At 27.6% G+C, this 27891-nt stretch overlaps 1 protein-coding gene, 1 long non-coding RNA gene and 1 other non-coding gene across 8 annotated transcripts in view; 1 reads left to right on the forward strand and 2 right to left on the reverse strand.

The window, feature by feature from the left end:
* LOC132943665 (uncharacterized) lies at positions 1–27851 on the reverse strand. The gene is made up of 3 exons (XR_009664352.1): positions 27770–27851; positions 207–254; positions 1–122 (listed from the first exon to the last, which is right to left on the reverse strand). It is a non-coding gene; the product is annotated as an uncharacterized LOC132943665 (long non-coding RNA).
* Positions 1–27891, forward strand: part of LOC132943664 (leucine-rich repeat-containing protein 24-like) — a 165864-nt gene that overhangs the window by 28144 nt on the left and 109829 nt on the right. For 3 of the 6 annotated variants that reach the window (XM_061012689.1, XM_061012691.1, XM_061012690.1), the window contains exon 2: positions 15393–15479. The exons of 1 other annotated variant lie outside the window; for it this stretch is intronic. The gene's annotated coding sequence lies outside the window, so the exon portion shown is untranslated. The remainder of the gene's footprint in view (positions 1–15392; positions 15480–27891) is intronic. 2 more of the 6 variants (XM_061012692.1, XM_061012693.1) reach the window with 1 other exon arrangement.
* On the reverse strand, positions 2946–3017 carry Trnad-guc (transfer RNA aspartic acid (anticodon GUC)). The gene has a single exon. It is a non-coding gene; the product is annotated as a tRNA-Asp (tRNA).

The raw sequence follows: 27891 nt of genomic DNA on the forward strand, positions 1-27891 counted from the left end.
TTCCTTGAAAATATTGTTATGAGTGTCACGACTACACTTCAGTTTCAAGTGGCGCAATGAAACACATGCGATGTACCACAAATGTATATAAGTACCCAGTTCTTGGATTTGATATCAAAAATCTATTTAACAAAATATAATATAAACATAAAAATATTTAATTGTAATGTCTTGGAAACATTGTACATTTAAAAAATAAATAGTACCTTTCTGTCTATTCCCCAACAGTTATTACTGCATGTAAATAGTAACATCTGTAACATTGTAACGTTATTATTAGATATTATGATTGTATGTGTGTTTTATAAGATGTGTATGCAGTAGTTCGATAGAAATCAAATTGTATTCAAATTTTAAATTTATAACAGTCTACAGAAGAACTACTCGTACCCAACAACATGTCTCGGCCAAGAAAAATACAAAAATCTTGACACGTGACGCTACCCGACAGGTGTTGGCTCACGGAGTTTCTCTAAAAATGGTGAATTTCAATCGATGTGTCGATGTGTCGATGTGTCGATGTGTCGATGTGTTGTCATATAGTAATAATATAATCTTTATAAATAAAAAATATATGTAGCTTTCAGTTGTAATGCATGATCTTGAGAACCATTGATCCAATTTGCTTGAAATGTTACATTGATATTTTATAGTATTCATTCAAACCCAAAAAGGATGCTGTGTTCCTGGTTAGGTTAGGTTAGTTATTCTATTTTTAAATATTAAATATTACATTTTTAATATGCTGGTAGCTACTATAAAAACCAACAGATTTTTAATAACTTAGCTTTAATAAAAAAAAAAGCTGAAACGTGACTATAGGAGCTAGGAGTTTTAATGAGACGTATATTGTTGATTTTGTGAAGCTTTTCTTTATAATAGTGATTGGTTTTTACTATCTGTAAATTCTTATAGCAATTCCAAAATATTTGTAACATTGAGAAGCTTTAATTTGCTAACGGACACATGTAAAACAAACATTTTAACGTAAACGTGCATAAATAACATAATCAATAAATTAATATTTAATTATAGATTATTCTATAAAATCTCCTAACGTATAAAAAAAATTAGAAAAATATTAAGAATAACCAATAATTTACGATTTACTTATATATGAAAATTCCCAAAAAGAATATTTTGAAAATAGTTAGGTACCTATAAGTTTTCAAATTAATGAGTCTTACTTCAAAAAATTCTGACAATTTAAAAATCGTAAAAATAAACCATTTGACTGAGATAAATGTTTTTACCATCAACATTAAAAAAAAAAAACATATTTACAAATTGTTTACTTTGAATTGTTCCAAAATAATTTTAATCAAAATTCAAATATTTTATTTTTATTGTTAAAAAATAAAAATAATTTTTTTTATATACGTCATATAACGTGTAGTGTAATTGAAATTTAAAAATATTGATTAAAACAAAAGTTATTTAATCTGTCAGGTTTTCCTGTTACACTCTGTGTCCTTGTGTATAAGAAAATAATTTTTTATTGATAATATTATTAATTTATGCTGAAAAAATTATATATAAATAAACATTGTACTTATAAAAATTTAATTAATTTATTAAATCTATGTAAATCTATATTTTTCGGTTTTGACTTCAGGTTTTTTTTGTGCTGAAAAAAAAACAATGAAAATTCCACTCATTAATTTTATATTAATTTTTCAATAAATCAAGAAGCTGTTGGCTTATTTTTGACTTTTCAATTCGGTTTACTGATTGTATATTATGCTATTCAGCTGTAAATCTACAAAATGTTTTTGGCACTAACTTTAACTTTACAAAGTCTACAAAATAATAATAGTTTATCAATTAAAAACACTGATTTTTATCTCGCAAACGAGAAAAATACGACCCACACTAATTTCTTTTATTATTATTTTAGGTACCTACTATCTATATTAAATTTTATTTTTTATCAATGTAAATAAAAATTAAATATTATTTTAAAAATATATGTAAATATGTACTTAAAATGACTAATGAAAACATAGGAAAATATGCACTAACAAGTTAATTGTTAAAAATAGAAAAACAAATTACTGTACACTCCTGGTATTATAGAATAAATTTCTATATTATCACTATAAGCTATGTTTTGGATGAATATTAGAAAACATCCTTCTATAAACCACTAGCCCTAATTAGGTATAACGGAATATATATTACGTTTATTTAGGCATTAAAGTCTTTAAATATTGATGGGTAACCCTCGATTTCTTTAGTTAGGTCTTATAGGTACTTATAGTTAGGTAACCGCTACTTGTTAATATTAGTCAATATGTGGCCTTCTCTGGTGTAATGGTGTTAACTATTTATGTTAACCTATTTAGATATTTCTTTAAATCTATAGTTTCTTGTGAATAAAGCGATATATAATACCGTGATGAAAATCTGTCATTTTTGTTATATGTGGTGATAAAACTGTGATAGGAAATAAGAATATAAGATTTTGCACTTACAATAGACTTTGATAGAGTTGTCCTTGTAGTCGCAGTATCATACCTACCAAAAAACTAAACAACAATATATTTTTATTTATGAATTCATTTAATTCTGATATCCAAGATTCAACTAAATTCTCTTTTTTATCACTGAGCATTTTAGCATATTTAATGTATCAACAATAATTTAAATTAATCTGACAGTGGAAATACAGAATATAATTTTGTATTCTGATTTATTGTATTTTGAATAATAATAGCAAGTTCGCTGAACACTGAATAACAATAATAATACATTATATTTTAACTACAAAAAAAGTGCATAATATAGTATACTAAGTTTATCTGTAATACATTATTCAATCACGAGTGCGGGGTAACGCACATAATTTTAGTATGTTAAAATTGTATCATTGTTAAGAATAATAAAACAAAAATGTTAAAAATAATTAATAAAAAAAATTAAGTAAAAAAATGCAAAAAACTTTCCTCCCCGGCGGGGAATCGAACCCCGGTCTCCCGCGTGACAGGCGGGGATACTTACCACTATACTACCGAGGACTACGAAGATTGGAATTAGAAAATTGTGATTTTAAATACTGAAAAAAATATATTATTTTACAATAATGTATTCATCTTAATAATAGAGTATTTTAAACTTATAATAATTTTATTGGTAGGTATAGTGCAAACTGCAGGGTAATCTAAACTCTGTGTTATGTACTGATTTTAGCCTATACTCTGTAACCAATATATTTCAAACTTCTCAAGTCTTAAATTGTCAAAAAAAAATATTGAATGCTTTATTGCTCTATCTTTTATCAAATACCTACCTACCTACCAACTATATCTACTATAAATTATAATTTATATTCTATACATATTATTATGTTAAATAAAACTTATTTTAATCATAATAGATATTATAGTATATAGTACTACGGGCTACTGCTTCCTATTTGTTTTGAAATTATAAAAAAAATATATTGTAAACATACCTATTACATAGATAATAAAGAACTGGATAGGCCACGGCTATGCTTATATCAAGTGTCAAGTGAGGTCGAGTTCATGATAGATTTAAATCCTTCTTGGTTACACCTATAGCTATTATACTGATTACCAAATATATATTTTATAAAATATAATATATATTTATTATGTAAAATATAACATATATTATAATAAAAATCACCTCACTTTTTATCAGTCTTGGACCATCGACAAGAGTCTGATTTCCTATCCATTACTTTTCTTATATTCTATGGTTCGAAGCACGGTAGATTCATAGAGTAATATTACTCTATGGGTAGATTATAGTAGACTATAGTAGACAATAATCTACCGTGGTTCTAAGTAAATGGCAATACAAGCGATACCTATTATACACTCACGGTGTACCTATACGTTAACTGGTGACTGCTTTGAGGGGGGAAATGAGGCTTCGCGACTTCTCGAGTAAATAATTCGGATGCGAAAAGCGGTTGCGTTCTCTCGTGGCGCGGAGTATAAGTATAATAAAGTATAATTTATTCATTATTATTATTATAGTAGTAGTGTTGTTACTGTTACCTAGTGGCTAACTTCTACAGTTTACATTTTAGTATTTTACAAAATAAGCAAGGTAAACGGTTGACGTATTTTTCTGTTAGTTCCGTCTTCTGTGTATATTCAAACACTCGTGGAACTGTGGAAGAATGTATTGGTCTACATGCTACAACAAATATTTTATATTATATTTGATTTATAATGTTTTGCTTTTCAAAATTTAAAATACTCACTTTAACCTAATATTTATTTATGTATCGGTTTTTTATATTATATTTTTCTTTTTATTAGGTAGAACAAACAAGAATACACAATCTGTAATAAAACGTATACAATAGGTAATATGGGGGGGGGGGGAGTACAAGACTGGACGGCATGATAAAAAGAGAGGGGGTCCGACTCAACTTCATAATTCTAGGTGGTTTTTTTGTTTTTTTTTTTATGTTGAGGAGGTCCCTGGGCCAATTTTGTTTAAGACGGCGGGCTGGGTTATTAGGAAGTGTAAAAGAGGAGAGGTTTAAAATTAGGGAATTTGAATGGTTGAATGTGTTTTTGTGGAATGGTTTATAATTATAATAGTGGGAAGCTAGTGAATGAATGGTCAGGATTTTGAGGTCAGCGTGCAGGGAGATATTGAAATATTTATTAAAGCAATATAGTACTGGAGAAGTGGTGAACCTCGATGTATATTATAGTTAGAACTTATAAGTTTAAAACTAATAAATAGCTTAAAATACCGTAACTACCAATTCATAATTAAATCAAAATGTTATATCAAATTAAAATTCTTTATTATTTATGAAATTTAGAATATTTATGGTGATTGCCGATTGGTATTGGCAATTGGGTAAATAATATAAATTAAAATGGGAATATAATTATAATATATATCTGATGTACGATTGTACGTAAAATACCTACAACTGCAGGCAACTATTGACTTTGAACAAAGAAAAAAAATAATTAGAAGGTAATATTCATTACTTTCAAGTTTTATTTATCTTATTTTAATACCGTGGGCTAGAGCATTTTATTAATAAATAAATTAATAACTTGCATATCTTATTTTATTTACAGTTATTGATAAGAGGGCGCCATACCCATGCTTGATACCCATGCTACCCATGCTCACCATAATGTTGTCTCTGTCTTACAACCGTGCTACTTACCAAATGGAAAATGTTCGTTTACTAATTTCGATTTCGTGTAGTTAGTTTTAATATTATTGTAGTGTGAATTGATCTATTATCGAACTTTTAAGTAAGAACATTATCTGTGCTTCAGCATCAGCTTTTTGTATTCGATATTTTAATTTTCAAGGGAGACATAAGCATTTTTAATTTGTAGTAATTCACACACTTACGACAAACCTACATCTTGCTTGAAAATTAATATATCAAAAAAACGTCCGTCGCGTAAGTACAGATATTGATCCTACCTAAAAGTTTGATAATAGGTCAATATCAAAACTAACACGGTTAATTTTGCGGAATACATCTAATTTGTTATTATTAATTGTTATAATAGTACCTAAACCTATACTTAATAATATATTTTATTTATATCATAAGCTTAACAAATTAACTAAACAACTTCAAATGCATGTATGTTGAAAACTAGTCTAAATATTTTGAAAATTTCATTGATTATATAAAATAATGAGTTAGTAAATTAAATCATAAGTTAAAGTGGAATATTTCAAGTTTCTATAATTAATACTTTTTGATATGCAGGACAAAAAACTGAAAAGTCGTTAATTTACGCTTGAGACACGCATAAGAAGTATTTATGGAATTGTGCTCAACATTTTTATAATTATCGTAAGAAACACTAATACAGAATCTTGAATTCAGTTTTCAAACATTGGGTATGAATATTATTAATTTTATACTACAAAATAATTTTTAAATGTTGGTGATTTTCATGAATTTTGTAAACATTTAAACTTCAAATGCTTATAAAAAATACTCTGAGCACATAGCTCAGAGTATTTTTTGATATTGTTTTAGCTGGTATATGAACCACGTATGACGTACCTTGTATTAAATGTTTAAATTTCATTAGCCGAAAACAATAATTGTATCATATATAAACCAGAAAAAAATTAATACATTTAGCACAAAAAGAACCAAAATATTTTTGAAAATAAAATTATTTCACGTCTAGTAAATGTTAATATCAATATTCGAACAAAATTTCAAGTTCCTACAGATATTCATTTTTGAGTTAAGACAAAATAAAAAAATCTATTTTGTCAAAAACTGGTTTTGCGTAAAAATGATAGTTATATTATAATTCCTTAATTGTCTTATTGTTTTACCATGCTATTTTAAAAGACCTGGGAATTTTCTTATTTTTGACCCCCCAATGTACCAATTTACATCTGAAAAAATATACATCTGTGTACCTACAAATACAAAATAAATATAGAATAAAGTAAATAATTAATGTATAAATAGAAGACTACAAACACATTTACTCGTACTCTATATAAACAAAATGTGATTAGCTATTGTTGATAAACTGTGTAGTATTAACACACAATAATAAGACATTTTATTGAGTGATAAAGTTTGAGAAATAAAAATTCAAATTTGTAAATTAAAAATATTTCTATTATAACAAACAGTGGGAAAGTAATCCGCTCTGTTGTACATATCACTTGTCTTGCAAAAAAGATTTTGGATAACCACATATACTTATACTTATACTTCCTAATCTAAACACAGTAAATTTAGTAAATTGTGATGTGTAGATGATGTGTATTGTGTTACATTACAATTTATAATACTACTCATGATTCTGTTTTTAATATTTTTAATTTAAATTATGATAAATGATAAGAATTATCGTTATTTTAAGTGTAATATTTTATTTATTTTAGTTATCATAAAAATCAAAAGTTTAAAATTATAGTATCACGCAGTGTTATTGATAAAGTATTTTAAAATACTGCCTTCTATTTATTGTTTTAATATTTTTTTTACATAAGCCCAGTAGGTATAATGTGTTGAAAACTTTGGAACAGCTTATGGATTTTTTTATTAATACGTTTTAAGATATTTAATAAGAAACGGTAAATTGTGACGATTCCAATTTTCAATAATACCGAGGTCACGTCATTTCATCCGTTCGTCGCCAGTAAATTCATTCCGGCCAATATTCATCACAACGTCAGTTCAACGTGGAACAAATTCGTCACTCGTCAAATATATCATAATTTATATTATTATTATATTATTTTAATGTACCATATGAACTCGGTCTTCGTCATCGCATATCGACGATAACGAGGCATAATATTCTAAAATTAGGTACCTGTCTAATAATTGTATCCGTTGCTTTAGTCTTTTGGCAACCACCGAATCGTCCAATTGGCACATAATTGGCCATATTATGTAATATGTTCTAATATTTCAACTATCGGCAGTATTTTCATTACTCATAAAATATAAAAAAAAAATTAAATTTTGTTTTAAATATTCAATATTACATCTCTAACGGCAATATTTAATGAATAATAAACAGTTCAATAGCTACACAATACAGATATTATGTATTAGTTATTTCAAATTGTTCATTAAAAATACTCTTGCAGTTACCGCAGAATATAAACTGTTTGATACAATTACGAATATGAACCTAAGATATGTATTGGATTCTCTATTGTGGAAATAATAATTTAGGTATAGGTATTTCATGATCTGAGTAGTGATGGAGTCAGGAACGTATTCGGTAGGTATATTATTACAGAGATATTTTTACAAATGTAATTATTATTATTAGTTCGTCGTTTAAACGATTATAATTATTATTATTCTCAGCGTTCCGCTCGCAAAATAATTTAATAGATTATACGAATTTATATTTCATACGCCTACGATTGTAAAACGTTTTGTTTACATAACGAAATCATTCTCGTTTCGCCATTGGATTTATGTTTTCATTTGACGCCGCCGCCGCCAACATAATAATATTATAATTTATAGGTACCTATGCCTATTATCATAATTCAACCGCACCTACCTATTTTGTAGCCCCAATACGCGGGCGAAACGGCCGGGGAGGCGCAGGAGTGAAACGGTATGGTTTCACGTATTTAATTTCGAGCATTTCCAGATTAATTTAATTAAAACATGCGTACGAAATCGTCGAGGTCCCAACGTAGTTCGCGGAACGGCGCCTTTGCACGCTCGCGGGCAAAGGTCGTGCGTGTACGCGAATTCCCGAACTGGCGCTCGGAGGTCTCTCGAGATGTGTGTAATAGAGACGGATATAGTACTATTATTTCGATGAAAATTATTATTGATGCGACACATTTAGTTTCAAACACCCTCGTGAACTATATACAACGCGACGTGTACAACTTTCTTGATTTATATATTATTATTATTACTATTATGTTTTGAGGAAGCTATGTCGAGCGCAAACGCTCGTCAATAATATGACGCCGTCTCCTCGAGGCTCGTCAGGAGGGATTTGCCGAATTATTACGCACGCACATCGTAGTCGGCAGTTTTGTTTCACTCGACGTGAAGTTTATGCCGGAAAACCGCGGTTTACAGCCAACGGTCCGACGGCCGTGGTAGTGGTATACGACACCCAAAGGCGGTCGAACTTACGCCGGGAACTCAAATTTTTTTTGTTCCCTATCTCCCGCCCAATATTTCGGAAGCACGTTTAACTATATCGTTTAGAAAACAAAATATGTAAATCATTGACATTGGACTCGGCCCGTTTCCTCCGGACCGCATCGTAAATCGTCGCCATAATATATAAATAATTATTATCTATGCGGAAACCGTCGAAAAAGTTTTACATTTGTAAATTTGTTACATATTAAAACTGCATCATTATATTATTATTATAGACATAGTATGATATATATTCCGTACGCGTATTTTCATATATAATTTTAATTTCACTAAAAGGTTTTTGTGTAATTTATCGTCTTGAAATATTTTCAAATCGCTATAGATTTAATACAATTGTCTAAACTGTCTAATATGTTATTGTAAATAAATAATTTGATAATCCTAAATAAAAATAATAATATTATGTATTTGTGTATAATATCTATATTTATATTGTAAATAGTTGGTACCCAAAAAAGTATTATACAGATTACATGGTATTTCCTCTATCACGAAACAGTCGTTTTCTTGCGATAAAATATATATATATATATATATATATATTATTAGATTTTGAAAATAAAATATTTTTTACAAAAAATCAAGTCATAAAAAGGTGGATAAGTGGATGTCGCTCTTCTGTACAATAGGTTACAAGTGGGCCACTGTAATGGATGGTGTTAAATTTGATTTCAATGATATAATATCATTGTATAGGAAAAACGATTCTGAGCGAAAACGGTCAGTCAGCCTATGATATTACCAAGTATATTTGATGATATTATTGTGAATAAAGTAATTTATATATAACCTATTTACGTGGAGCCTTGTTTTAAATTTTCTATCCTTAACCATAAAAATTAAACATTTTATACATTTTTAACTACAAAATAATTAATAAATTATAAATTTGATAAATGTTGTCAAAATTTGAACTTTAAATGCTTATAAAAAAAAAATGTGCCTATGTATTTTTAATATTTTTCAACTGCTATTAGAACGATATATCAGGAGCCTTCTATTAAATTTTCAAGCTTTTTTACTCAACAGATAAAATTTTATTGATATTTATAGAAAAATTTCATGTCCCTGTGGTCATTTGTTTTAAAGTTACACCAAAAAACAGATTTTGCGTAAAAATTCCCGTTTTTCCTTAATTTTTCTTTTGTTTTTCACGTCGCTTTTGAAAACTACTGGGAAATGTTTACTTTTGACCCCCCAAAGTACCAACTAGATTCACTTTCCTATCAGAAAAGTTACTGTTGAAGAAAATCCAAGTACTTTTACTGTCCTAAAAGGTGACGACAGACACAAAAATAAAAAATAAAAAAAAAAACACACATAATTGTAAAATCAATACATTCATCGCTTCGCTCAGAATCTAAAATGAAACATATTTTTTAATTCCACTTTTACTATTTTTAATTGTTACATTTATTTATTATTTGATTATTTAATGTCATCGTCGTACGTTTTAAAATGTATTTTAAACTGAATATCGAAACAGTAGCAATAACTAGTTGTAAACTTATAAACGTTTACATTTTAAATTAGCAGTGAAGTGGGGAAACAATGTGTTACAAAGCACGTACATTTACCACAAGGAAATGGGTAATTCGTAATAAAAAAAAAAATCATTCTGCATTAGTGTATTGACCGTATATGTTAAATCTACGGTGTGATATTATGGCTAAATGTATACGGAGAATCGTAAACGGTCTCATTTGTTATGCTTTTTATATTTATTGTTGGCGTGTGTGGTCGTACAATGTATACATATATTATATGATGCGGACGGATTCTATACAAATACAAAACCAAATATGAAATAATAAATTACACGAAATAAAATAGGCGGAGACATGCTCATTTATTATTATTATTATAAGTACCATATCGTGCATTGGTCAATATCGATTGCGTTGTCATGTAATCAAAATATTTAAATTACATATATTTTTCCGCGTTATTGAAGTTACGAAATGATACAATTTGCGTTCTTCTACGCATATTATATTCTATAACTTTATAAATTTCAAATATTAAATGCGGGTAGCATAATTTTTTTTTCCTAATCAACTAACTGTCACAACATTTTTACCTAACCCAAACTTTTGTTTGTACATTTTCTTCTAAAAAGTATGAACTTTTTTAATTTTTTTTTTGCAGTGTATGCTAGCACTTAAACAACATTTAGCGAAAACTCTTGGTTTAAAACGTTCCCAAAATCAAAATTTGTTTAAACAGACTATCCTGTACGAAAAAAAAACGAATCATAATAATATCATTGTTAAATTTCATTATCAATAATTAAAACGTGTATAATACATATATTTTAATTTAATATTATTTAATAATATTTATATTCTTGGGTGTATAATACTTATTGCAATCTGTCTTCTGCTACTTATTTATTGTCTTGAGACTAGTATAATGGTCATATTTTCTTATGCTATATTCTTATAATATTAGATTAATGTTCTGCTTTAATATATTTTGTATAAAAGCTTAAACAATAAATAAAAAAATATATACATATTATATAATATGTATATGCAAGAAACACAAAAACGATAAATCTTGAGAAAAATTGTTTAATTAATAATTAAGTAAGTATTATGTTTCTATATTTATGATAAGTATTTTGCTTTTTGCTATTAAAAAGAAAAATAATTTAAAAAAATTAAATCATCTCACAATACATTTTGCCCGTATGAACCAGAGACTTTTATTCGAATTTCGATCCAACCAAAGTTCATTGGAGCATATTGTGTAAACTTTTTAATATAAGAAATTATCATAAATCTCTTGTAATATTACATATTTATACTTTATTTTTGTGGTTATAATTTTGTAATCCAAAAGTTATTACCAGTAATTAATTGCCTTTAAGTATCTTGGATTACCTAAGATACCATTAAGATAACTTGCCTTATTCACCAAAGTGTGTAAAAAGATGAACTAAAGATGATAACCCCTCATACTTTTGTGATTAAAAAACACGAAACTTTTACTCTTTGCTTAAGTTTTTGATTACTACATATTTCACGCAGATTCAATAAACAACTTGTTAATGCGTTGGCGTGTTAGGACTTAGAAGCTTATAGTTGATGCTATAGATAAACATAATATGAACTGTATACAATATAATATACACCCAAAGTAAATGTGGTAAAAAGTTACCCCGGACTTGTAAAATTTGAACACGGGCATAAACATTTAGATATAATATACGTTGTTTTTTATTATGATAACTATTAATAGTATCAATATTGTCGGTTAAAAAACTTAACGGCATATTACAGTAGGTAGTCGGTTATTTAAACAATTTGCATATAGTTTCATTAAAAAATCACTATTTTAATATTATACTCGTATATAATATTAATTAGATACAATAATTTATTATGCAAGTATAATATAATTTTGATACGATGCCCGTATAATTTATATTCACTTTGATTTATGTTGTGTTTTACTTTTCAGGAAAGTTTTTTATCTATTGGTTCAAGGGCGTCCGCAAGGGGGGGCAAGTAGGGGCAGTTGCCCCCCTCCCCTTGGCTTTTTCTGGGTTAATTATCACAATATTATTATTGATGATTTTATTGTTCCAAAAAAACTTAAAAATGCCCGAACAATTGTAAATAGTACACTAAATTATTCTTATTTTTGATAATATTAAAGATATAAATTCTAAAATAAATTTTGTATAAATTATAATATACATTTTAAACTTTTGAATGATTATATAAAAGTTTTACAGACAGAACTAATCATTTGGACTACTTATTTAATCTAAAAATCGACTATTTTTTTTTCTATGCCTATAGGTTTAGACTGTAGGTTATATATTTAATATTTATTTGGAAACAATGCAAAGTGCATCATAAACCCAACCTCAATCATTACCGTCGTAATATAAAATATCGCAAAATAAACTTTTTTAAATTAAAAATAAAAAGATTTTTATTTACAGAGTGATTTTTAGTACACTCGATTATGAACTAAGAACGTTGCTTTTATTGATTATGAGATGTAGTGGTGGGACCAAGTGCAATACTGCAGTGTCGACCAAGTTTTTACTTTTTTGATAAAAAAATTAAATGTTCATAGATGGCATACCTACAATAGTTTCAACTTTTCAAGTTTGTGGTATCAATGACTGAATAAGCTAAAAATATTTAGTTTTATAAATTACCTAAAATTATAAAATCACCGGTAACATTTTATTTATTAAAAAAATATATTTGATAATTTAAAATTACATAACTATTAATTAAAATTAATGATGTGACATTAAGTTTTAACTAACTATCTGCGTATAATTCATAAATATTTTTACATTCCTTGTCTATATGAAAGAAAACATGTCACAAAAATACTTTATAAGTTATAACTAATAGGATAGTGAGACAAAAAATGTAAAAAGGAAAATATTTTGCCCTCCCCTTGACAAATTCTTGCGGACGCCCTTGTATTGGTTATAATAATATAATATATAATCACGTACCTATGTGTAAATGTGATGCATTACAGGTGGAAAATAATTTTACGATTTTTAAGACACAATTGAACATCATTCACTTGGCAAACTGTGCTAAGTATTTTATGTAATTATCAATATATGAGAAAATGTTGACTAAATTAAATATATTTCCAAAAAAGTCTTATAGGTATATTTTCTATTAATTAAATTCACCTTATCACCAGAAACGTTTTTCAGAGGCTATAACGATTCACCATAACATATTTCCAAGTTCATAATATAATAATAAAGCACTATCTTACGTTAAGGTGAGCAAATCGAGGCAGTTATTGTCCATATCCAACCTTTGTGTATTGTGTAATATATAATAGGACATATTTCTAACTAAATAAACTATGATCAACGTTTTGTTAATACTTAGTCAAGTTAGTGATATGTTTACAATATAGTTTTTATTCGCTATAACTTTTTCTATGGACACTCTAACGGTTAGGAGAGCTTTTAAAGTTTCATACAGTACTTTTAAAGATCGGAATCCAAAAATTGGTTCTAATCTATATGAAGAGGTAATTTTCTCAATAGATTCTCTAAGCAATAGAAAAAAACTAACGACAACCGTGGAGAAATTTGGGGGTATTATCAGCAAGAACTATAGTGACGTTTTTCCGAATGCAATTATTTATGATTTCTTTTAACACTATACCTACCAATACTCTGCGCAGAGAAGAATAAAATGAGACGAATGTCGTCCACCGTGTTTCTTTATCGTATGTTTAATATTATACAGCTTTGATATTAATTTATCAAAGTTTTTTAGCATACCTATTATAAACAATTACAGGTCAAAGAAGCCAAATAATTATAGATTTCGACATTGATCTTATACAAATAATAATTATTATATTAATTTAATAACGATCAGTTATGTTTTAAGACGTTTCGTTTTTCAATTGGGTCGATTTAACTATTTGACATTATATTGATAATTGATACAATATTCCAGTACCTACCTGTGTAATTTTAATTGTATTATTTCTTTTCATACAATCCGTTCTGACTTATACCATTATTAACAAAGTTTAAATAAAAGAAAACTCCAACAATGGTTTACATCTATAAGCACTTTGCTGATTTGATATTTCCCAATTTTCCATTTATATTTTTATGAAATAAATATTAAACGTTATAGAAATGCAAGTTGAGTACAATATTTTAATAACAAAGTATCGTGTAATAAAATGGGAATAAAAAACGAATTGTACTGGAATTTAAATGCCCAAATCCTATTTCGAGAATTCACAATGACTGAAATTCGTGACATTTTGTTCTCAGACGAAAAAGCTTTTACTTATAAAATAATTCATTTCATTTAAAACAAATACTGCTTCGGTTATTACATTTTGTATTGTCATTTAACTACATAATAAAAATACGTTTAAATATATGTCTAAATATTTGTACGTATATAACTAACATGCATAACCACTTAAAATCTTTAAAACGTTGTATACAAAGCTTTAATTGGAATAATTGGTTTTTGATTGTGGTGAATACTTAATCATATTTTTACTATAAAATTAAATGTCATAATATACCTCAAACCGGTGCTGATAGGTGAAAGGGATATTGCCAAAATTCCGGTAAACTAATCTCTGACTTACTATGAATTAAATTTTTTAATTGATTGGTTTAATTTGGGTAACTATATTTTTGATAATTGTATTTTTTTAAATGCCATAAAAATTATAGTTGTACCATTGATTATAACAATACTATTTTTAATCAATGGTTATTCGTTATACACTTATCATACTGATAAATTAAAATTATAAATTGTCTCAAATATAATTTATAAACTATACAACTACACCTAATACTTTTCAAGCGTATTAAAGAATCACCGAAACTTTTAAAATATGACTACTTACATATCTTTATAGTCTTTATAATTGTGCTAAAATAGTAAAACATAAACATTTAAATAAAATTCATAATACATAGGTACTTTCAATTATTTATGAGATGTGACAATAGTACTTATTGATTTTTACTTTTATGACTCTTTTGTTTTAGTATGTTTATAATATCAAAGTATAAATTATATTACCACCGTCGAATTTTTTTTTTCAATACAAATATACAATATAGGAAAATATAGGAAAATATAATGTACCAACAAAAATATTTCTATTAACTTACATTATAATATAATGATGTAGATATTAATTTCAAATCTGCATGTATTAATATTGAATTTAATAATTCCAGATACAAATTGAATTTACACTTTTCTGACAAATATCCGATCGGGTTCACAGAAAACCAGAATCGTTTATGAAGTACGCAACTATGTAGGTAAGGCAAACCGCATTTGAATATCTATTTAAAATGACGATAATAAGTTTAAATATTTATTAAAATATGTATAGTATAAATTTTATATAATATGATGCCAATTAGGTAATAAGTGAAAAATAATAATTGTAAATTGTGATTCAATATAATATGTGAGAATGTTTATTATTTTTCACAATGTTTACATAGTATATTATGAGTCTAGAGCACGGAGTTTTATGCAATTGCATATTTTTTTTAAATTTTTGGGTTTTTTGTCAGTAATCTTTACGAATTCTAATAGTTAAAAGTTAATGGCAATTTTTTTTATAAAAAGGACAGTAAAAGTGCTTTGATTTTCAACTTCAGTATCTTGTTCGACGGAAAAGTCAATCTAGTTGGGGCTTGAGGAGGTCAAAATTTAAATGTGTGTGTGTGTGTGTGTGTGTGTGTGTGTGTGTGTGTGTGTGTGTGTTTTTGTACTGTGCCTGTGAACTCAACACACAAGTTGTTTTGATGGTATTTTTCAAGCAATTACATTTAATATTTATGAGTGTTTTAGTTTTTAAAAATGAAAAACCATCTGTACTTAACATAATAGTATGTATAACGTAAATTTTTAAATCGTTTTTTAATTTAAAATTAATTATACTGAGTATTATATTTTAACATAAATAATTTTTATTCATTCTGGATTATAATGTTTTTTGTATTCGGAATAAAACTATGTAGATATTTTTGCTTATAACATATGCATATGTTTATAGATAGATAATCGTTGTACGTACCAATCGTTGGTATTGCAGTCTTATGAATTTTAAGTAGAATAATTTAATAATAATATAATACAATAATTAAGATTTATAATAATTCTATTTAGCTGCTATGCAATTTGTTGTTTTTGAATTATGTGATTGATTTATCTTTTTATTATTTTATAAGCAAATTTTATACTTAAATAAATTTGCAACACAATACAGTTATAAAATGGTTAATTAATTTTATTCTGAAGTCGCACACAACAAGTACCGACGAACATTTTATTTTTCGTATATTGTTAAGTTATCGTAGATTATACACTTATAAAATATGTTGAATGTATTAAAACCACTAGAATTGCCTTTTGCCCTATAGTTAAGCCGCAATTTACTATAAAATACATTTAACCCTTTATTCAACTCGCTTGTAGTATTCAATTATTTGAATTATTGGTCAAGACCTTTCGATTACCGTAGAGTACGTTATATAGTGACATTGTCAAGTTCACTGTACAAAGTCCCAAGGGAGGTTGAACTAACGAAATAGTTCTTAACCAACGCTTTGTTGACTATAATATGATTGCGTTCTGCCTTCTCTACTGTTCATGAAATGTCCGTCACATCAAGTAAATATTTTAATAGTGAAGTAGAAATTATGGTGTTTTTTTTTTTTTTCATATTGGGCATTTCATTAAAAAATGAATGCATATAAAATATTATATATTATATATTAATAATACTTAGTACCTATGTAGTGGATGTAAAAGTTACAACTCTGTGACCAACAACAATCTAAAATATTATGATTTCAGTATTGTTATTGCCTACTAGAACAAAAATATATTGTCAGGCAACGGCCAAGTTGCCAAAGTTTATTTTTAATTAATAATAATATTAATTTATTTTTAACTAATAATTTTACAATACACTATGATATAATTAAAATAACAGAAGTAGGTCACTTCCAAGCCACTGGCTGTGCGGAAGTGAGAGTTCCTAGTACAGAATTAAATTGAAAATAATAGGAAGTTATACATAATATACATAATATGTGAGTAGAGATTTAATAATAATCAATTAACGAACATTAACCATGTTATGATTAAAAAATAAGCAATAAGATATAATAGTATTGGTTAAGTACATTTTTATGAATATAGGTAAAAGGAGAAAACAGGACATAAAACATAATAAAGTGTATATATAAAATAAGAAATGACAATATAATGTTTAATGTACCTATAAACTTGTCCTAATCTACATAATGATGGTAATATATTTTTTTTTAATGGTTAGTAGTAACTTTAAATTTTAATTAATAATAGGTATAAATACCTACCAATTATAAGTATTGTAATTGGTTAAGTCAATATATTTAGCTAATAACTATTAACTGTTATCGAAGACATATGTTTACATTATGACGTATAGGTAGTCTTGTATTATATTATATTTTTGTATACTTTTTTCTAATAACATTTCAATAGATTAGATTTTATTTTGATTAAATGTTCAAACCAATGATTGATTACGAAAATACACAAAAGGGTCCAATTGTTTTTATAGTATAGGGTTTTATTAGTGGAACGTGTTTTTTTTTAACATTAAAATGAAAAATTAAAAATGATGTATAGTTTGTTTTAAATATATTATGTTTATTAGCCGACAAAAATTCGAAATGTGCATTTTATTTATTAAAATAAATTTTCAACAAGAATTATTAAGATGTACTGTTATGATGTTATATTTATAATTTTAATTTAATGAAATTTGATGGATTAACTTCTCTTGACTTTCGACACTTACACACATATTGTATAAGAAGCCGTCGTTTCATCTTTTTCTGAAAAAGTATAATATTATTAGATTTTTACTGTGTAATAAAAACAATATAACATCGTGTCAGTTACAGATTATTAAATACGTTCAAGCAACTCTTCGGTTTGGAATACAAATTTAATGAAAAACTTTTTCACTACGTGCATGTATAAATCGACTGTAGTGGAAAAAACAAATACAATCGATTTTAAACGCAGCATTTCAATCCAAGATTGATGCATACAATCGTAATAATTCTAAACAAGTATTTACTATTCGACAATTTATTTAACCTTTTAGTTATAGTTTGCTATTCATACTTGCGAAACGATTTGCATAGGAAGCATGATAATAATATTATATTATATGGTACGGGGGTATAGTATAATTAAATAATAGTTATAGTTCGCAACTCATTTAGCTATATTCAGCTGTTATAAAACGAATCGATAATGTTTTAGTTCTACCACCGTGACTGTAATATTATTTATGATATTTAATACATGATAAAATATTAAGAAGTGTGACGTAGGAGAAGAAAAACATGTAAAATACGTATAGTTATACATCGGCATGGTTCACACGAAACTATTCGTAGACACGTCACATTATGATTTTACTGATCACGTGATAATTTTATTGCTTATATACCACGATGACCTATAATAATATCGTGATAGGAATTTATATACAATACAGTATAATAATATTCGTAAACATTGGCTTTTCGTGCAAATGAAACATTATTTTACCCTTTTATAAATTATAATACAATTTATTTTACCGTTAAAAAAGCTGCCGTTCGCCGTTAAATTATCGATGCTGATCGAACTTGTGGTCGGTCACGTTATTCACAAATCATTAAAATATTATAATTTTGTGCATAAAAAATATACAATAAATATTATATGACATTTAAAACAAACAGTAGTTATCAATTTATCATATACACATTCTAGGCCGCCGCCTAAAATTTATAACACATTATTATACCTACTACTCTATAATATAATATTACTTTATATACAACCAAAGTACGTGTCAGGACGAATTTTTCCATTCTACAAATTGTTTAACCACACTATAGCCTGTATAGGCTCACTGCCGAAATCTACTCAAGCGCAAAATCTAATGTGGTAATGTGGATTAATGTGCAACGCCAAAATAATATTATTACGCATCATATTAGGTATAATATTTTGGCATTGTTCTAATATAATGTGATCAATATAATCGTGGCAAAATGGTAAAAACTGTTACCCAAATGTTATAAAATTTTAGGGTTGCATTTCATGGTAGATTTCTATTAAACTATATACCACGGTAAAATGGAATACTATTCCCTCGCCTGCACGAATCCGTAGCCCGTCGAACCGGTGTGAAATGTATTATACGAGTTCATTCCGGGAGGCGCATATCGAAATTATAGTCCTCGAGAGGGAATGTGCGGGTGCATCGAATTGACGACTATCGAATCGTGGCAGGAATTGTGGTACATTCGATATCCGGTGGCTGTGGGAATATCATACGGCATAGAAAATATAATATTTGACATCACATTTTGTAGACTTAAGAACATCCGCAGAGAGTAGTAGAAACCACCGATGTGCACGGCGTCGATAAACTGCAGACGCCTACGAAGATTTAGTAAATTATTTATTATTTCCCCCTTGTAATATTTTCACTTGTCTAAATTTAATAGACCTAAATAAAGACAATTTTAAAGAGTTTTTTTTTTTAAAACTTAGTGAGCCATGGTTAGAAGATTAACACTATAGGCCCACAGTTTGAATATGCGACACTGTCCGCAGGTGCCGCCTGCAACTGAGTCAGATTAAAATTGTATTTTATAAAAAAAAATATTTAATTAAATATTCTAAATAACGATTTTTTATTTTATTTTCATAATATCGGGGGAAGGGAGGATTATTCTAACGCAAATCAATCCAGCTTAACGCCGATATATCCTCTATACATTGTAGCTAGGATACTAGGGTAGGACTACATTAGGTCAAAGAATATCGTTCCGGTTACGCGATATAAGAATCAACCTAGTTGTATACAGTATTAGTACAAGCAGGCATTCGGGAAATGCCGACCTACGGAGTGCATGATTTTATTTATTTATTTTTTAATTTTTCATAGTTAAATAATAATAGATATGATGTATAAGTATGCATATGAAAACTGAGTCCCCCGCTGGGAGAACTCGTGTGGGGGCAATGGAAAATAATATTATAATGATATAATATAATATTGTTTATTTGTCCATGAGTACTAAATTATACTGGACTGCAGATGCAGATATTAATTGCGATTTTGTGGCACTATTAACTTGCAGCGAGAGGAACTCTTTTATACGAGATGGATACATAATGACATAATGTTTACATACAACAACGTTTTCACTTAAAATAATATATTATATTCCAAGCTCAAAAGCCATCAAGATTATACAGGGTGTTTTATGTTTTGTAAAGTACGGATGTAATAAACTAATAACATTTATGCATTTACAGAGTAAGGATTCATCAAACATCCTTACCCCAATTGTTTCATTTAATAATAAATTCATTAAAAATCTGATTTTTAGAAATTTTCAAACATATTAAAGAGCCATATTTTCCTGTGGTGATACCGAGTACCAATTTGCATTCAAAAGAGAATCACCTTTTGTCCTATAATTAATTATAAATCAGATGATCATTTCGGAAACGTTGATGTATTCAAATAGAATTTTGAATTAACAAAAAAATATAGTAAATAATATAAAAATCTAATTACCTAATTTAAAATATATATCCAGCTAGTATAGGTATCTACTTGAAATTCCAAAAATTTGAATTTGAATAAATTTATTATTAAAGAAAAAAAATTGGACTTAGCATTTACGGCGAATCACCCTGCGTATAATAGTTATAGAATGGTTATTATATCATTGATTTTGTGAGTCAATGCAGTAGGCAAATAAGTGTTTTTTGAAACCCATCATGGTCATAATATCGCATGATAATATTGTATTATAATTATAATGATATAATATCGTCTACTATATGTTATACGTCGTATATATAACAACGTACCTATTATATACGATAAAATGCCTATTATTTATTTGGTTTTCGATTTGGGTGACGGCCAATTTTATTATCACACGCATGTACAGTACCATTAACTGCAGCAAACCAACCGCGGTCCAACAATATTATTATGATTTCGTTGTATACACATTTATTGCATGTCTATAGCAGTGCACTTACTATTTACCAAGAGCAGCTTTTCTCATCACACCGTCGGAAATATATAATAATAATTGACGAGGACCGGATTTGAATGCAAAATGCATTATTTTTAGCGAAGTCCCAGTCATCTATTTTCAAGTACAAAATCCATTTCATACATCTAAGAATTGGAAACTCATACTTTTGTTTTGCATTTTTTTTTTTTTTTTTTTTATGGTAATTTATGTTAATTTTTAGTGGAAATTTATACGCCACATACATTTTTAGATTACATTTAATTGCTAATTCAAAATAGTTGAATAGGAAATTTTGTTCCAATCATTCATAATTTGTCGATCGTACTTTTTATGATTTCGAGAACGTCTTTATAATATTTTTCTACAGTGTGATTAAAGTCCGGGACTCAAACCTCTAACGACTAATTGGCCCAGTCGGTGTTAAACCGTAAATCATAATCACGAGTTTATTTCGTAAAACAATTTTTGGTAATTTTTTCAGATTTTTATTGCCGTTAAAATGTATTTTTTAGTGCATTTTCGCTACTTTTTAGAGCATTTTTGGATAGTTTTTAAGTCTTCAGCCACTGTGAAATAATATTATGATGCCGTTGCACACACATTTGTTGCATGTACCCATATGGATATATGGTAGTATATGCGACTTGTGTTATGCATGACTTACCACTTACCACTTACCACCAGTTTGTTTTCTCGGATCAAACCGCCCGAAATAATAAATCGACGTTATCACACTTTACTTATTGCAATAAAATACTCTATAAATGTTTAATAAATTATAATACACAATATAATATAAATAGTATTATATTATTATGTTTGGCGCATCGCGGCGAAGCGTTGTCTCGGGGGCTGATGAATATTCGGTCCGGGCGGTCGCGCTTCCGTTCTATTCACTCTCTCCACCACGATCACAACTACACTCGTGTTTCCGCACACTCGTGCACACCACAGAATCTTCAGACGACATTTTATCGTTTAAAACAAATATATCATTATAATATGCATAAAAGTTCGTGGGCAAAAACAAACGAACTATTGCGAGCGGTTTTATAACTATGATCAGCTGCGAGTAGAAGGTATTATATTTTGATATAAATAAGCAGTCGGTGCACACAATAATAATTATATTTTAGTTTTTATCGATTTTATCGATTTTACGGGGTAATTTGGTTTACGATATTATGTTTTTTTTTTCAGGGCTTATGAATCTGGCTACAAAATATAACGAAGTAGGTAGATACTAGAGGTATCTACCTAATCGATTCGGTTAAAAAACGTTTTAAAATATTCCCTTTCGATAAATTAAATACACATTTGCAATTAAGTACCCACCGACGAATATTCGACACGTGTTGAAAAATACACAGCCTGCCATTCGGGCCATACGCTTTCACGGTAGTGGTTTGTATGCCTAAGACCATTACAAACTATTCTCTATCCGTAAAATCGAGAAATGTTTCTACGGAATATTTTATACATAGTTTTAAAATTTGAATTCCAGGTAATGCATTTAAGTGTAATGGTTTTCTTATGCAACATAATATTGAAAAAGGTGGATAAGTGGATGTCGCTCTGCTGTACAGTAGGTTACAAGTGGGTCACTGTAATGGATGGTGTTAAATTTGAATTCAATGATATAATCTCATTGTTTAAGAAAAACGATTCTGAGCGAAAACGGTCAGTCAGCCTATGATATTACCAAGTATATTTGATGATATTATTGTGAATAAAGTAATTTATATATAACCTATTTACGTGGGATCTTTTTTTAAATTGTTAATCCTTAGCTACAAAAGTTGAACATTTTATAAATTTATAACTACAAAATAATTATTACATTTTGAATTTGATACATTTTGTCAAAATTTGAACTTTAAATGCTTATAAAAAAAAATTGTGCCTATGTATTTTTAATATTTTTCAACTGCTATTAGAACGATATATCAGGAGCCTTATATTAAATATTCACGCTTTTTTACTCAACAAATAAAATTATATTGATATTTATAGAAAAAAAAACTAAAAAAATTGAAAACTGACAATGTCCGTAAACAGCTCAAAAAGAGTCAAAATATTTTCAAAATATATCAGAAAAGTTACTGTTGAAGAAAATCCAAGTACTTTTACTGTCCTAAAAGGTAATGACAGACACAAAAATAAAAAAAAAAATAAAAAATAAAACACACATCATTGTAAAATCAATACATTTATCGCTTCGCTCAGAATCTAAAATAATTAGTAATAGCCAATAAATAGGTACACAGTAATTCTTTATTTATTTTTAACTTAAAAGAGAAAATAACATTAATATAAACGTATTTTAAATTTAATATAATTCTTAACCATGAGATTAAATCAAACGATTTATTAAATTCTAAAAACGGATATTACAATATTTGAACAAATGTTCGAATAGTGTGGTATTTAAATTTATGCTCTACAGTATAATATACTTAATATACAGTATAATATTATTTTAGTTCATAGCAATGTAGCATTATTGTTGGGAGCACAGACTATATGTACATATTAAATTAACCTTTTAATATTAGCGTTGCATTTAACGATTTCTTTGTCTTAAAAGTATACCAATCGATATTCAACGGTCTTCGTAAGAATTACCTGTAGAAACACAGTGGAAATTATATAATTAAAATATATTTTTCTGATGTGTTTGAATTTGATAAACTTAATCGCATATTATAATATATATTGCAATATACCTACGATGAATGCCTCCGACTTAGAAATATTTTTAATTAAAACATACCAATCACTGTCAGATTTTCGCATGCGTATCAATTATTTATTCTTTATTGTTTGGATATATTTTTTAGAAACTTGTACAATAATAATATCCAAATAAAAAGTGGAAACATATACATAGGTACATAATAACAATATAGACTCGTGTCACGAATGACAGTATGAATGGCGGGCCGTTCAGATATATTATATAATATATGTATACTATAGCCTAATAGTTTATATTTATTGTGGCGATAATTAATTCATTATTATTATTATTATTTATCTGTTCAGTAGCTATGATATGTAGTTTGGTGGTTTTCCTTTGACTTATCTTAAACGGTCGGCTGGAACGATTTTGAATGGCGTGTGAGATGTGTGCGCGATGATTTTTGTGTGTGTTTAATTTGGCGTAAAACCTTTCGCCAAAATTCGTTTTCCAGTCGGGATCCTATATAGTCATTGTACGGTGAATAATGTTTGTATAGTATAATACCATATATATACACTCAACTCGGTCCCATACCGTAAACAATTTCAGATGAATATCAGTAGAAAACGCGACTTAGAAATGCTGTCGATTCAAAAGCTCGTAATGGTCAGAATATTTGATTTGGCTTCACATTTAAATGTCAAAGAACCAGAATTATTGAGTTGATTATTATTGATCCGTCGACTGTGTAGTGATGGACTTACTATTGATAAATTCGGTGAAGGTAATAATATTTCGGTACCTATATCTGCAGCGCATTATACGCATAGATATTATTATTCCGTATCGGTTTCGTGTGTTCATATCGGCGATAGGCCCGTGTAAGCTTTTTATCTTGTAATAATAATCGTATGCAAATACCTAATTGGCTTTTGTTTGAAATGTAGCCAATTTGTTATCAAAGTTTAATCAGATAGGCTTCCCTGCCAACGAACGGTATGCAAACGGAGATTATGTTACAGGTACTTTGAATTATTTTCGTTTCCTTTAAACGACAATTTTTATTTTGTGTACTTTGTGCAGTGTCTGATTGTTTCTCATCGGTTTTTGTCATTACGATAATATTGATATAGAACAAGACTATAACTATATGAAAAACTATTGAATTACATTAAAAAATATATATATATATTTTATGATAAGTACCTCAATTATAGTACTAAAAACATGTAAAACGTTTGATGATCGTAAACTGCAGATTTGACTAAGAACTTTAATTTAATTCAGTTAAACCCCACCCTTTTCATCACGTTTAAGTAATTCATCTTGTCTAATTTTATTTGTACATACTAAAGTTGTATTTTAAAATTCAATAATCTTTGCTTTCTGAAAGTGTACAAACTTGGAAACTAATAATATTATGGTATATTTTGTAATAAAGTAAATAATCTATTAATATTGTTTATATGATTTTCGTTAAATTTATGACGTGCACGGATATCAACGTTTTTTACATAAAAAAATTAGCGTTTTAAATTTGTAAAGATACAAGTTTGATTTTTTTCAAATAAAAATAAAAATTTCTAATTGGTGATGCATTTTAAATTATATTAAACTGATCTATTGGTATTCACCTCCATATTCGATTTCTTAGGTTAAACAGCTAGTAGGTACCTAAATATTTTATTGTGTGTGAATATTATTAAACTTAAAAATGAAATACCTACACAGGAAATTAATACCTGATTTATGTACTTCATATACACCGTAATATTATGACTCAAATAAAAAAATACACCAGATTGCTAATCTCATGAAATATATTTTTGGGACGTAGAATAAAACTACTCATTTCCTGCAGTATCCTGCAGGACGTATCAGCGTGTGTGCGGTTTTTTTTTCATTTTCAATAATGATTATAGCAAAAGTCTTTGAATGCATAATACTTTTATTTTATATGTTATTCAAATTCCTCGTGTTAAAAAAAAAAAAAAACAATTAAACCGTACAAATCCATTACAATTAGCACATCGCATTGGATATTGGATATCAAACATAATTTATTACGATTTATTAATTATATTTAATGTAATAGTACCTAACTAGAGTCTGGAATTCTATACCCTTACAAATTTAAAAGGAACTGTAATTATGCAATTATGCCCCAAAAACCTCTAAATATGTAAAAGAAAAAAATAATATCTTTATCTATACCTAACAGCAAGTGCATGCACAAATGGGAAGTACTTATATTAAATGGTAAGTTCACGAAATCTATAGAAAGTACTTGCAATCAATAGCCAAAAGCCTCCCAAGACTTTTTTTTATCCGTGTAAGGTTAGTCATTTCATCTTTTTCGAAAATAATCTAACGATTTTAACCGATAATTACATAATTACCTAATCAATGTGTTCAACAATTAGAACCTTGATAATTGATAACAAATATGAATTTTATAATATCTGTTAATTTAAAAATACATTGATCTTAGTAAGTATAGTATTATATAATTTACATACTATATATAGGTACAATTAGATTAAATTAGTAGGTACTAAATTATAAATGACATTTAAACTAAACCAGTATAATATATGTTAATATTCTATAAGCACATATTAAACAAAAATAAATGATTATTTAGTAGGTGTAAGGAAGAATAAATTCGTGTAAAGGTTTATTTTAATTACTTTTTTTTTAAACTATAATTATAATTTATTACGCTGTTATACACATTTTTTTTAACGAATATGAACCGTAAAAGTAGCATACATTTACTTTTCATTTTAATACATTATACATGGTAATTTCCGCGTGTTATATGCTGACACATCTCTATAGCCTTTGATCTGCTTTATAGAATACGCTAGTAAAATACCTACTGGGTATTTAATTTTGTTCGTACACTTTCCAAAGTCATTTCTTTGTACGCAACATAAACAATCGTACAATCTTCCAACAATACCCTTTTATATATTATACCTTCTGTATAATATTTCACATGCGAATTTCGTATTTTTAAATTCATTTCTATGGTAGTATATTTTGTATATTATGTTCTATCATTTTTAAAAGTTAAAACTAACATAATTTTACTTAAGTAAGTAGGTATATCATAAACGGATTATTTTTTCTTTGGTTTCAGAACGTTAGGCCAATGACGTGGGTCCATTTAAAGTTTCATACAAAAACTTTCACCCAACTACATCATGACTAATGCATTTTGTCCAATTAATTTAAGTACAACACGAATTTTAATCCAATATTCAGTTTTATCCAAAACATATGATTCAATTTGCATTAAGTATACTATTATAACTAACTAATTTATATTCAATATTTAAATGCGACTCGTAGTTTCATCTTGACAAATAACAAACAATTGTCTTACTAAAGATAAAATATGAACACCGTCAAGGTTTTTAAAAATGTACTAACAATATCGTCACAACCAATTATTTTACTGGAGATGGGTACCCGTTAGATATTATATTATTGAAGGTAAAAATAATTTAAATTATCAGTCTTAAATGACAATGCATAATATGTATATAAAGATGTCAATGTTAGTTTTTAATTTTTATCGAGTACCTAATTGACTCAGATATTTTTTAGTATTTATTATTTACTCGTACCTATATGATACCTACTCAGTAGTTTCCTTTAAACTGTCTTAAATACTAATTTAGTTGATTCAAGAACCTTCCGTTAACTTATAAAATGTTCATCATTGCATTTATCGCTGTGTTAACTACATAAAAAAAAAAATGTTGTTTTAAATATTATACATTACCTCACAAGCACTTCAGCGTTTGCACGAGGGCAACAATTTTCTTTCATTCTGACTGTTTACAAAAATCTCGCGTACACAAGCTTTTAGCGAATGAGAAATTACCTAAACAGTTTTTACGAAAC

The sequence above is a fragment of the Metopolophium dirhodum genome, chromosome 4 (genome assembly GCF_019925205.1).
Source record: "Metopolophium dirhodum isolate CAU chromosome 4, ASM1992520v1, whole genome shotgun sequence".
Classification (NCBI taxonomy): Eukaryota; Metazoa; Arthropoda; class Insecta; order Hemiptera; family Aphididae; genus Metopolophium; species Metopolophium dirhodum.